Raw genomic sequence first — 12,369 nt, 5'->3', positions numbered from 1 at the left:
CCTTTTACTATTTGATTGACTAGGCTTTATTAGTTTAGCAGGTGGAACATCCTTCTGTGATTGTTTACTTTCTAAGTTATTAAAGCTAGAGTACCATGCTTTCAACTCTGGGATACTTGCTTTTGTTAGGTTTAGAGATAATCCGAATTCCTTTACCAATTGCATTTATAATTGGTGCTTCAAAATGTCAGTTGACTAGCTTGATATTGTTAGAAGAGGTAATCAAAGACAATGGAATGGTGTGTGATATTAGAGTATAAATTTTTTTTCTTTTGGTTGTGGGGCTTGAACTCTGGGACTAGGTGCTGGTCCCTGAGCTCTTAATGTGAGGTTACTTTCTCTTTTTATGGCAAACTTTTAAAAATTTTTTATTTTATTGTAAAGATGCTATACAGGGGGTTACAGTTACATGAGTAAGGTAATGAGTACATTTCTTGTTGAGCATTGTTACCCTCTCCTTTGTTGTTCTCCCACTATCCCTTCTTTCCCTCACCTCCCTCACTCCTCCTCTCTCCCCCCCCCCCACAAGTTGTAAAGTTCATTTCCAATATACTGTCTTGTGATTAACATTTCTGAAGTGGTCATCCTGTGTTTTTGTTTCAGTCTGTCATGGAGTTTGAACTCAAAGCCTGGGTGCTATCCTTGAGCTTTTTTGCTCAAGGCTAGAGTTCTACCACTTTGAGCCACAGGGCCACTTGCATTTTTCTGGTGGTTAATTAGAGATAAGAGTCTCATGGACTTTCCTGCCTGTGCTGGCTTTGAACTGTCATCCTCAGATCTCAGCCTCCTGTGTAGCTAGGAGTATAGGTGTGAAGCACTGGTGCCTGTCTAACAAAACTTTTATATACTCTGTTACATATATGCTCATATATAGATATAAAATACAGCTTTGGAATTCATTTTATAATGACTTTATTTTGTATTAGTCAAATCAATCTGTTTCCTTTTTTTCTTAAGGCAGTGGTCTTCTGATGTAGCCTAGGTGGTCTCAAATTCATGGCGCTCCTGATTCTACTTAACAAATACCTGGGATTGCAGATATGTTTCATTATAGCTTGCTGTTAAACTTTTTTGAGTGCTTATATTGTAGAGTTTTGTTTGTTTACGAAGGTTGAAGTTCTAAAAATAGCTTTCAGATACTGTTTGGCTGGAATTGTTTTCCTTCTTTAAAATGAAATAATCATGCTTACATTTCCTGATCAATAAAATCCTCCTCCTGAATATAGTTTCAGGACATGGGAATTTTAAGAAATGTAGACCCTCAGTTTGATCCTCCATATAGCAAAAATAAGAAAAGAAACACAGAATATCATCAGATAAAGAAATAAAAGAGACATTCATATTAATACGTAGCAATTTTATGTGTATTCATTCTTTTCTGAATGTTCATTCCCCCCAATAATTTGAAATGCAGCTGATACCCACCATTTCTTAGTCTTCTGAAAAGCTCCCTTCTGAGTCAATCAAACAGTAAATTCACTGCATAGTAGATTGAGATGCAAGAAAACGTCAAAGCTAATACATCCTTGACTACACTGAATAATATGAAAGAATAGCTTCAAATAAAAGTTAACTTCATCCACTGCCAGACAATTTAAGGGTAATGAAACTCCAGATTCTTTGTTTTATATAGAGTAATAGAGGAATCAAATCACCCAACCTTTAACCTGACATGATACTTTATACCTTAGAAATAGATCATGTAAATGACGTAAGAAATGCACTTGTACTTGTAGCTGCTAATTACATTTTTTTTTCATTTTGGCAAATAGAAATCCTTAATACAGAGAAAGAAGACATTAGCTGCAGTTTGAAGTGGTCCTTGGCCTTCAATTTCTCTTTCTTTCTTTGTCCATTCCATTTTTTCTTCCTTTACCTTCCCTTCTTCTCCAACTATCTTCCCTTCCTTAGTCTCCAACTCTTTTCTTGCCTTTACTTGTCTTTAAGATAAAGCCCTTCTGTCCTGATTCATTGACAGACTGAGCAAGACCTAATTTAAGAATCTGAGGACTCCCTGATCCACTGGTTAGTCTGATGTTAGGGAATTAGAAAAACCCAAGCTTTATTTGACAGGAAGCATAGTGGAGAGCCAGAAATCTTAACCTTTCACTGCTCAGTGTAGACTTTTCTTAAAAAAATCACAGTATTGGAAAAGGAAGAAAGAAGCTCCAGAAAGCATTTGGTCCAAACCTTTGTAGCATGTAGCCAAACCTTTGTAGACAGTAGAAAAATCTATGGTGCCTGACTGAGCTAATGAATGGTAATTAAATACACACATAGATGCATACAGACACGTACATTTGAGTATATGTGTAAGTATGTGCACATGCATGGATATGTGTATGTGTATGTACATAGATATGTGTGTATATATACACACACATATAATCTATAGTTGACTTTGCATTGTTTAGTATAAAGAAAGATTCCCCCAATTACATACCAGAGGAATTATGAGAATATGCTTGACCTGAGTGGTTGAAATTTAAAAAGAAATTTTCAAAACATTACAAGTCCCAGATCTACAAGAACCTTTAAGCTTGGTACTCTGCATTGTTAATCTTTTTTTCTTGAAGAAGGAAATCTTTTTTCTTTCTGTGTAGCTATGAAATTGGTCTAATAGTGAGATTCAGTAAGGTTTTCTTCCTTAACAAGTGTTTTTCTCCTTTGGTTCACAGTTTATAGATGTACATAAGCAACTGCTTTGCAGTTGTCATTTGAAACCATGAGATTTAATACTTAAAAATATCCTTAGCCAGGTGTTGGTGCCTCACACCTGTAATCCTAGCTACTCAGGAGACTGAGATCTGAGGATCATGATTTGAAGCCAGCTGGAGCAGGAAAGTCTATGAGACTCTTATCTCTAATTAACCACTAAAAAAACAGAAATAGAGCTGTGGCTCAAGTGGTAGAGCACAAAAGCTCAGGGACAGTGCCCAGACCTCAAGTTCAAGCCCCAGGACTGGGACACACACACACACACACACACGCACACACACACACACACACACACACACACACACACACACACACACACACACACACACACACACAATGTCCTTGATGCAAGGAGTAAAAGAAAAATAACAACCTATGCTGCTCATTCCTTCTCTGCCACATCACTGTCACATGCACATACACTGTACAGAACTACTTGCTTCACAAACAACACACCATTGGATGATAGTTCCTGGGGGTTGGATTCAGTCAGTGCTTCTTCATAAGAGATTGTTAAAGGGCTGTAGGCAAGTTTCTTTGGGGCTGCTAGATGATGCTGGTCTTATATCTATTCAAACGTTAGTCAGATATGTAGAAACTTTCCTAAGAGTGTTCCCAGAATTATCATTTCATTTCTTGCAATAGTGCCTATGCTAACAGCAGCTGTTCCTTATCTCAGTGCACCAGTGGAAGCTTGTCATCCTTCACAAAGCCAGCCAATGTAATAGACACACATATCTTTTATGCCTGATGTGTCCATTTTTAGTAGCCCATCAAAAGTAGATTTATTGGCAAATAGTTTTTATATGACACCAGGCTGTCCTTTGGTATTTTCTTATACAGATGTTTCTACAACCACTATGTGTAATTCCAGCTCATCTTTGTGATTCACATTCTCCAGGGTAAAAATTCTTCATTATCATCCAGCACCACCACCATAGGGTATTGTCTACTGAATTTAAACAGTAAACGACACATGAAGTTATTTATTCCAAAGTCAACCTCTGAATTTCCTCTTGCCTTACAGATACAGTATGTTAGTAAGAGCAAGAAAAAGCAGCAATCTGCCATCAAATGATTTTCCTCCTTCAAGGTGACAGGATTCAATATTGTGCCCAAGGTGGTTTGGGGCACAATTGTGGGCCACACTATTGAGAAGCTGTGATTTCAACCATTTCTTAATGCATGATGAACAGAATGTGTCAAGTGATGCACCCCGGTGGTAAGCCATATTTTAATCTACACAGAGGCATAACCAGAAAATTTAAAAGGAATGCTAATTTTATTTAAACCATACCAAAACAGTCTTCTCTGGGATTCTAATTCAAATATATATTCATTATTCTTTCTACTGTTCTCATATTTGGTGGACTGGGACTTTTAGATTATTACATCATTGGGTCAAAAAGTGAGGAAATGATCTGAAATTTGATAAAATAGGAAATGTACTTCTAGGGTTCAGAAAGAGACATGGTAGGGATGAGCATGTGGCTCAGTGGTAGAACACTTGCCTAACTTTCATGAGACCATAGATTCAATCATCAGCACCACCAAACACACACACACACACACACACACACACACACACACACACACACACACACACACACCCATGAAGGGAAGGAAAGGGGAGGAAAGGGAGAGGGGGAGGAGAGAAAGAGACAGAGAGACTCATTATTTTAGGAAAGATTTATTAATCACTGGTAGTTGGCTCATCAGAAGGGTGAATATTCTAGTTATGTCTTTATGGATAGATCTTACATTGATGCAGCATGCAATGTTTTTTAACCTACTTTCAATATGTCCCCATCCCACCTCCAGGAAATGTTTGAACATTTTGTCTACTCACCCTAGCCCATCATGAATTTTTTTTATTTTTTATTGTGAAAACACTCTACAGAGGGGTTACAATTACATGGGCAAGATAGTGAGTACATTTCTTATCAAGCATTGTAGCCTCCTCCTTTGTTTCCCCTTCCCATCCCTTCCCAGCCTCCCTCCCTGCCCCCCCCATCCTCCCCCCCCCCACCAAAGTGGTAAAGTTCGTTTTCGACATGACAACTTGTACGTCTCATTGTTGCAACGGGTCCACCTGTATCCTTATTTAAACGACTTGTTTTTCCCCTTCCCCTCCACAAATTATACCGACATCAAATACAGTGAAAGCAGGGGTTACACCGTGGGGGAGGCCATCATGAATTTTTAATACTACAAATATACACTATATGTCTCTTTAACATTGTATGCTATTTGTGCTTTACACATAAAGATAACATTTATTTCTCCAGCAACCAATATTTGCTCCTTGGGAAAATTTCATCCCAATTGAGAATACTTGATCTAGAGGAAGTGGGTGTTGCAGAAGGAATAAGAAGCAACTGTAAATCTCTTAGGTGTCTGGAACATGGCAAATGAATGGGTTTGATGGTCATGACACACTGTGCTTTAGGTATTATTTTCATTTTGCACATAATAAAGTCAGTAAGGCCACATGAAACAACATGGTTAAAGTTCTAAATTAGTAAGACATAGATACTAACTTTAGTTTGTGCCACAAAATGAAGTCCTGGAGCTTGACCTCAGGGCCTGGGTGCTGTCCCTGAGCTTTTGCTCAAGGTTAGCAGTCTGCTACTTGAGACAGAGCTCCTTGTCTGGCATTTTTGGGGGGTAGTTTATTGGAGACTGGCTGGCTTCAAACCTGATCCTCAGATCTCAGCCTCCTGAGTAGATAGGATCACAGGCAGAAGGCACCAGTGCTAGGCTACTATTTCTGACTTTTCATTCACCCTCTATACCATTGCTATCAGGAGCTGCTTGAACAACTTTATTGCTACTACACTGTGAAGGAGCTCCTTTGAATTTCCCAAAGCTTTCCTGCTGATTAGAAAGAGCTTCCTTTTGTATTGGTAGAAAATCTACCTTGCTATAATCTGTAATTTTCACCATTGGTTCTGTTCTAAAAGCCCAAAATAAATCATCTGCACAATTTGGAGAAGTTAGTTGCAAAAGAGGTAAGATTTCTTTTTATCTGGTAAAGACAAAAATAGAGTCCTAATTCCTAGAGAAACAAAACAAACCTAAGGCTAGCCATCTATTGTGCAGAAATACCTCTTATACAGTAAGCACTGGACAAAGGGCTGGTGATTTTGCAGTAAATAATAAAGAAACAGCTCCTTGCTCTTTATGCTTAGTTTTAATCTTTAAGTATTTTTAAATAAGCACATCGATTCCAGCATTCAAATCAACCAACTGGTACTTACTGAATACACATGATATGCCCAGCCCCATTTGAGGTATTGCAGTCAAGGATGAGATATAGGAAAGTATGGTGTTGGAAGGAGACTCTACCGTTTCCCAGGCCATTAAAGACTTCATTATTTCAAAGATACTAGGTTTTTAGAACCAGGTGGCAGTGGCTCACGGTTGTACTCTTAGCTACTCAGGAGGCTGACATCTGACCTTCTTAGATCAAAGTCAGCCCAGGCAGACAAATCTGGGAGACTCTTATCTCCAACGTAAAAGTGGAGCCATGGCTCAAGTTGTAGTGTTATCTTTGAGTCAAAAAATTCAAGGGAGACTACAAGGGCCTGAGTTTAAGCCCCAGTGCACATGCACCTTCAGTTTTAGAAGAGCATATATTATAATGGGACTATTATTAGTCAGGGGCCTGGCAGGAAACAGATGGCACATTGAAATTAGGTGAGGAGAGTTTAATAAAAGAGCTGTTTTCAAGTGAGTGCAGAGCGTAGGGAAATCACAAGAGATAATATTAAAAACAGAGAGCCATTCTGCATGTGCCCTAAGATGGTCATGTGACAGGATGTCTTGTAGCCTCAGGCAGTGATGGACTCAGGAAATAAGCATGTTGTCTTCATTCTCTGGTTTCCTACTGTTTCCTACTAAGGTGCTTCAGTGGCTGAACCCAACCTGAAGGTAAAAGAGTCCAGGATTTCATCCATGAACTCTGGTCAACATCCAAGACCCAGAGCAACCCAGGGAAGTGAGGAGAGTAGATGTGGAAGATGAAGAGGGCAAAGCAGAGACACTCTTGTCCTCCTGCTCTTTTGCAATAGTCTCAGATTTTTGGTGGGTTCTTCCTAGCTTCACAGCTAGTATACTGTAGCCTCATATGTTAATTTCTTCAAAGTACTATTCAGTTCATATGGTTGTCCCTTATTCAAAAACCTTTCATAGATACTCTCTATATATACTAATTTTAAATTTCCTTCTCTTGGTATCCAAGGCCCTTACATCATGACAACCTCACCTTACCTCTTTCCCTAATCCCACCACCCCAATGCTTCTTAACCCCACCCTCATTGACAGACACAGTTTCCTCTGTTATTTCCAGTCTTCTCTTCTTTAGAATAATGCTTCACCCATTTATTCATGATTTTCTTTCCATAGTTATAAATTGTATTCTCAGTAGTAGTGTGATAAAATCTCATATTTACTGACTTGGTTCCTTTTACTTGGCACAATGCATCTGAGTTTCACACATATCTCTATGTTCATCAATAAGTGTTCCTTATGGGGCTGGGAAGGTGGCTCAGTGGTGGAGCGCTTGCCTTGCATACATGAAGCCCTGGGTTCGATTCCTCAGCACCACATAAGCAAAAAGAAAAAAGCCAGAAGTGGCGCTGTGGCTCAAGTGGTAGAGCACTAGCCTTGAGCTGAAGAGCTGAGGGACAGCGTCCAGGCCCAGAGTTCAGGCCCCACGAACAGACCACCCCCCCCAAAAATATATGTTCCTTATAATTGCTTAATAGTACTCTCTTAGGCCTCTTTTCATATTGTGGATTCATCAATAGAATTGGCTATTAATGTTTGTGTATAGGCCTTTTCTGCTCCTGGATGGAACTCTACTAATTGAGCCATACTTCCAGTCTGGCATGCACTGATTTTTGTGTAAACATAAAGTTTCATTTCTCTAAGGCAAATGTTTAAGAGGAGGTTTGTTGGGTTCCAGTATATTTTTAATGGCTGAACAATATTCCATTAATGTGACCTACCATAATCTAATAAAGAGATTGCTTCTTTTCCAGTTTTTAACTTATATTAGTTACGGCCCAGTGCCCATCTTGGAAGGTAAACCTGTTCACATACTTTTGTTAATTTTTTAAGCAAAATTCCTAGCAGTATATTCATTTGATTAAAAGCCATGAACAATTTTAAAGGCATTTTATATCAATTATACTTCTGTCAACAGAAGTCTTCACTGATTCATATGGAAAGACAAAAATCAATTTTCTGTATACCTATGGTATTTTGTTGGTATAGTTTTCAAGGCATATTAGATATAGCACTTGATGCAGTGGATTATTCAAGAATAAGCCTTTCCTACTCTCTGTTTCTGACATATTGCAAACTCTGAATTCAGAAAGGTACTCAGCACATCATTGGCTTTCTTATTCAAAGCCAACTCAATTTCACATGGAACATACATAAATTCAGAAGAACTAGATTTGAGTCTTGGCTTAAGTTTACTTAAGTTTACTTTTTCTTCTTGAGTCATATTTTCCTTATGTGCAAAATGGGAATAATTATATCTCCCTCATTGTCAGGATAAAATGCTAAAATCAATATAAGATTGCTTTGTGAAATGTTAATTGCTATACAAAATAATGCTTGTAACACACACCTATGAGCCATTGTCAGACTGATGGCAATTATGGGATCAATCTCCCTGCTTCAGTTGGGCAGTATTTGTCTTTAGTCCTTAAATTCATTCCTAACTGTTATTAATGTGCCACGTAGTATAAAATATGGCAATGAGCAATGCCTTTGAATACTATCTAACTGCCTAATCTTATGGTTTTTCTTTCTGTGTATCTTCTTTGATTAATAACATCTGTCCAATAAATGCTATTCAATAGAAATTATGAGATAATTAATATACTGATTTTAGAAGGCCACCATCTCTCGTTTTTTTTTTTTTTTTGCCTGTTGTGGGGCCTGAACTCTGGGCCTGGCTGCTGTCCTCCCTCAGCTCTTCAGCTCAAGACTAGCACTCTACCACTGGAGCCACAGCACCACTTGCATTTTTTTTCTGCTTATGTGGTGCTGAGGAATTGAACCCAGGGCCTCATGCATGCAAGGCAAGCACTCTTCCACTGAGCCACCTTCCCAGCCATACCAACTATTTTCTAATGAAAGAATTATCATGATGGTAATATATACATAGATTAGAGACAGGAGAGTAGAACAGACAGATTAATACTAAGTGAATGTGTTTTATAGGGTAGTGAGAATGCACAGATGATTTTTTTTTTATTTTTCAGGTTTATTCACTAGGCTATTGGGTCTCATTGACAGAAAAATATGCTGACAGGTAGATTTCAGATTAATAATATATTAATACTGAATTATTTGGAAGGCGAGTCTTCACCAAAACTCAATGGAGCAACAATATCCAAAGTATTAGAATTATAGCTTAAGTTTTGAAAATGTCTGGACTTTTTCAAAGAAAGGAAAATTGAATTCTACACAGATAGCACATTTTTATATAACAGAATACCATTCAGAATTTAAAAATAATGAAGACCTACCTATGTTATTTTTGTGTTACTACTGGGGCTTGAACTCAGGGCTTCATGATCTTGCTTACTTTTTTTTCACTGAAGGTTGGCACTCTATCACTTGAGCCATACCTTCAGTTATGGCTTTTTGCTGGTTAATTGGAGATAAGAGTCTCTTGGAACAGCAAGAAAGATAAAATCTCCTGTGTCCCTATCTTGGGGTTCATTTTTCTTAGCATCAGCTTATGTGGTCATATGTACATAGCTTTTGACCTCTTCTGCTTGTCCTGGACATATGCTAGTTATTGAAGATAAGGGAAACCATGGGACCTATGCTTCTTTGGGTCTGGCTTACTTCACATTTTTTTTTGTTTCTTTGTATGTTCTTCCCCCATGGTATAACCCCTGTTGTCACTGTATTTGATTCCAGTGTACTGCATCTTGTATATACATTTTTCTAATTTAGGGAATGGAAGGGAAAGAACAAAATGCTGAAATAAGGATATAGAATGACCCATTGTAATAGCAAGATGTACAAGACACTATGTTGAAAATGAACTTTACAACTTTGAGCGGGGGGTAGGAGTTGGGGAGGTGGGGAGGGAAGGGATGGTAGGGGAAAAACTAATGAGGGGGTAACAATGCTTGATAGAAAATGGACTCAGTACCTTGGTCATGTGACTGTAACCCCTCTGTATAGTATCTTTTTTTTTTTTGGTCGGTTGTGAGGCTTGAACTCTGGGCCTGGGCACTGTCCCTGCACTCTTCAGCTCAAGGAGAGTGCTCTACTGTTTGAGCCACAGCTCCACTTCTGGTTTTCTAGTAGTTTATTGGAGATAAGAGTCTCAGACTTTCCTGCCTAGGCTGGCTTTGAACTGCGATCCTCAGATGTCAGTCTCCTGAGTAGTTAGGATTATAGGTGTGAGCTACTGGTGCCCAGCTTAGTATCTTTAGAATAAAAAAGATATATTAAAAAAAGAGTCTCTTGGATTTGTCTTCTTGGATTTAGTTTAAAACTGTGATCCACAGATATCAGTCTTCTGAGTATTTAGGATTACAGGCATGAACCTCCAGCACCCAGCTAAGTCCTATCATTTTTGGTAATATGGATCAATTCTGAAATCATGCTAAGTAAATAAAGTTAGTCACAAAATGATGAATATATATGGTTCCACTTACAGAAGATATCTAGAAATAGCTTGTGGAAGCAGAAAAATGGTTGCCAGTGTATAAGTGTGGGAGGAAATGAGGAGTTATTGCTCAATGGGCACATCATTTCAATTGTATGAGATGAATGAGTTATCGAGATAGGCTATATGAGACAGTGTTTAGAGTTAGTAATACACTGTTGTGCACTTAAACTTTTAAGAGGGTCAATCTCATGTTAAGTATTCTTACCACACCCCCACTCTAACTTCTCTGCAAACGCACAAAAGGAAAGGGATATAGAAATCATTGGGCAGTAGATAGGTTTATTACCTTTATCTTGTTTGTGGTGATAGCATCACGAGATTATGCATATGCTTAAAATCATTAATTATATACATTCAATATGAATAGCTTTTGTATACCAGTTAGACCTCAATAAAGCTGTGAAAGTAAAGATAAAAGATCATGTACATTTTCTAATACTGGAAAGAGCAAAGGGAAGTATATCCCGAGGAAGGCTCCCACATGGTGGTGGGCAAGTCACAAGGCCAAACTAGGTGTAGGGTGAGGTATGAACAGCTATAATTCTAAAGGACTGATGGTGTCTCTCTAGGAGTTTTGTTTTTTTAAAGAATGCATTTGATCTCATGAGCATTGATGACCTCAACAGGACAATTTCGCAATAGTTGTCAAAGCTGAACCAGATCCCAGAGGCTAAAGGAAGGACAGCATAGAGAAGTAGCAGAAATAGGTCCTGCTTAAGCATTTGAGTTTGAAGAGAGAAAAAATGTGGAGAGAGATAACAAGGGTTGCTCAACCCTCACCCCTGCCCTGCATACCAGTCTATTAAACTCATGAATATACTTAGGGTTTTTCTTTATGATGTTAAATTCCCTGACAAACATTTCTTTCTTTGTAGCTTCCTGCAGTCAAAATCAAGACTACAATATAGTCGTAAAGTCTTCATGTAGTTACTGAAGCTGAATATATCTGCATCATTTTCCCCAGTGCAATTGCTCTCTATGATTTCTGTTTTCTTTTGATGTGAGCCATATAGTTCCTGTAGAAAGTGTAACTTTTCTGTCATTTATCTAAAAGGCTGGGTTAAATTTAACACTTTCAAAACATTACATTAAAATAAGAATAGTGCTTTCTATGTCTGCATCATATATCAAAAGTAAATATTCAATGAAGACTTGAAGATCACTTACTAAACTTTCAGAGATGGGCAGATTTCCCATAAAGATTTCAACAGCAGAGACAGATGGACTACATTCCAGAGGGGAAGGTCACGAGAGTGATGAATGAGACCTCTAATATCTGACATAGCTGTGAAAATCTTTATGGCTAACTAAAATTCCTCACGAATAACAACCTGTAAATATTCTATGAGCTGTCAGACGGATAATGTTGAGGTCTGAGACCATCACACATGGCGAACAGAATACCATAACATGAGTTTGTCAGTAGACTGCCAAGTCATTTTGAGTGTCAGACTTGCATTTGGTCTGGGAAGTCAATAGTTCATGCTAAACTATTTAGCATGGTGACTCAATTGTACAGATAAGGTCATATCTAAGGTCCAATGTTGCTGGCTGCCTCCTTCTATGGTGTAATAAACAATATTGAGTGCTATTACTTATGAATGAAAGACTCCTTCAAAGAAACTTATGGAAAAGAACCCTACTGTGAGGAAGAAAAAAAATCAAGCCTTATCAGGTCAGATATAAGCAGATAGTATCTGTATAAAATAGAGCTGTGCCCTAATTTATGCTCCTGAAATTTCTGAATAAATTTGAATAGAATTGGCTGACTTCATTTCCAGAGAACTTTTCTCCAGGTAATGGTAGTTACAGTCTTTGGGCTGTCTGGGTTAAGTCAGGTTACTAACAAGTCAGTGCAATATTGCCAGCTGCCTTTAGTGTCTCTCCAGATGTGCGTTTAAAGACGGCAGGCAGTCAACACCATTTGCTGAGTGCTCTCT

The 12,369-nt window shown here is 38.2% G+C and overlaps 1 protein-coding gene across 9 annotated transcripts in view; it reads right to left on the bottom strand.

The window, feature by feature from the left end:
• Dmd (dystrophin) overlaps positions 1 to 12,369 on the bottom strand; it is a 2,040,854-nt gene that overhangs the window by 202,008 nt on the left and 1,826,477 nt on the right. The gene's annotated exons all lie outside the window — the stretch shown is intronic.

The sequence above is a fragment of the Dipodomys merriami genome, unplaced genomic scaffold, assembly GCF_024711535.1.
Source record: "Dipodomys merriami isolate MVZ:Mamm:240054 unplaced genomic scaffold, mDipMer1.0.p SCAF_3, whole genome shotgun sequence".
NCBI classification, from domain to species: Eukaryota; Metazoa; Chordata; class Mammalia; order Rodentia; family Heteromyidae; genus Dipodomys; species Dipodomys merriami.
This window is presented reverse-complemented; position numbering and strand designations above follow the sequence as displayed.